Here is a 2,019-nt window from a genome sequence, read left to right as displayed (position 1 = left end):
TCAGGTGGGTCATATCGCCACTCCCTATCCTGGCCAGGTGCTGGTCAATGTGTTAATTAGTCAGATCTCTCCTAGAGGGAGAAGTGTCCAGAGGGTGCTAAAACCTTAAGGGGCAAGGAGCAAAGACAGCTGGCAATGCAGCGGTCTGGAAGCCTTTGTCCAAACACAGGGAAGGTGAGGCATTGTGGCAGGCAGACATCTGAGTTTCGAAATTCTTCTGTAATTATAGCTTGAGTAGAGAAAATGCACATGAGTTCACAGAATGATAAATATTAGCATGCTTCTCCAAGTTCAAGTGAGTTGTCAATAAGACAATTAAAGCAGCATCAATAATATGCACTGTATGTTATTATCTGCTATTCTAAATCCCAGGCTTTTGTGATCCCTGGAAAACAAAGGAAGACAGGCAGCAGTGATATGCATTTTTTTTTTTTACACAAGTGAGGATGGAATTCGGCCTTAGTGTAACAGCACAGCACCTGAGGGTGGGGGTGGGGTGGCGGGTGCATCATTCTTAAATACTCTATGAAGAACTCAGGGTGATGAGGGATGGGTTAGGTGGAAAGGACTGTCACAATGGGAAATTAGCAATCCTGTGTCTAAAGCCGATCAATCACATCTATCACATGGCCCCAGTCAATAAGAGCCTGAATAAGTGCTAGCATTGACCTTAATCAACTGACAATCGGTACTTGGAAATCAGAAACTGTAGATTCTTCTAAGAGAAGAGGAAGCTAAGGAAAACTTTGCATGAAATTAATGAACATGAATGAACATGGCCTTTAAGAGTTACACATACACACACACACACATATATACACATATTCATATATGTAAATATATATAGGAAAAACTATATAGGATTGTGCTGAACTGGAATTTGGAATGAACTATCTCTTGAATACAAATTGCAATGGCAAAAGTTTTTCATTGTTCCCCAAGACAAAAACCTACACAATGCAATCTCTATACATCTGCAGAATCAAAAAATCATTTTCTTCTAAAAATAACTTGCAAAGCATTAAATGCATTGGAATGAGAGTAGATGTTAAAACTACTATTTGTTGACACTTTGTGATTTGGGATTGAACAGAGAAGTTGTCTCCAAATTAATGAGCCAGACGTAATAGAGCACTGTCAAAATATTGATTTTATTTTATCCTACCTATTGTTGGAACTCTTCTGTAAGTTGGGGAAAAATATAATTTTTTCATTAGCGTTATCATTTGTTATTATTACATTACTTGCTATTTATTATGGAAAAGGAATCTCGTGTCACTTTTCGTGATTAATATAGAACAATCACATGGAAATTTGTGGTTGAGACTAAAATAAAGTATCAAATGTTTCCCAGACAATTCTTACTACAGACTGCAATATTTCTTAACAGGAAAAAGAAGAACTGTTGGTTCAAATTTCATAATGCATGATACCTAAATTTAGACCTCTATCTATTATGTACTTGGGTAACAATATTGTTCTAACTAATGTTTTAAAATTACAATAATTATATGCATGTTTATATAGCTAACTTTAATATAATCAAATTAATGAGTGGACAATTGCCAACATATATTCACAGAGTTGAACAGATAAAATTAGAAAAAAAAGCTGTTTCCCAAGGTCTGTTGCTTTATTCTTAAGGATTGCCTTTTATAGTGTCTTAAAACAGTTTTTTCTTTTAACTCATCATAGATTTTTGCGAAGGAGGGAGAAATATTTAAGCAACTTTTCCAAAAGTGTAATAAAAGTCATGCATTTGTTTCCATAATTTTTCTATTGAGTCATTTACATTTTAATATTTTGCATCTAAGTTACGATGATGTGAAATACGATATGTATGCAGGACTCTTTGGAATGTTTACAGTTATTTAATGAAATTTACTTAACCGTTTAAAACCAAATAATGAGAAAAAAAGTTCAGTATCCAAAGAGCCAGGGCATATTTCATTTTCCACTAAAAAGCATCATAAGAATAGAATTAAAAACTTAACATTGTAATAATTTAAGTAACGAATC

The sequence above is a fragment of the Rhinopithecus roxellana genome, chromosome 12 (genome assembly GCF_007565055.1).
Source record: "Rhinopithecus roxellana isolate Shanxi Qingling chromosome 12, ASM756505v1, whole genome shotgun sequence".
In the NCBI taxonomy this organism is placed as follows: domain Eukaryota; kingdom Metazoa; phylum Chordata; class Mammalia; order Primates; family Cercopithecidae; genus Rhinopithecus; species Rhinopithecus roxellana.
This window is presented reverse-complemented; position numbering follows the sequence as displayed.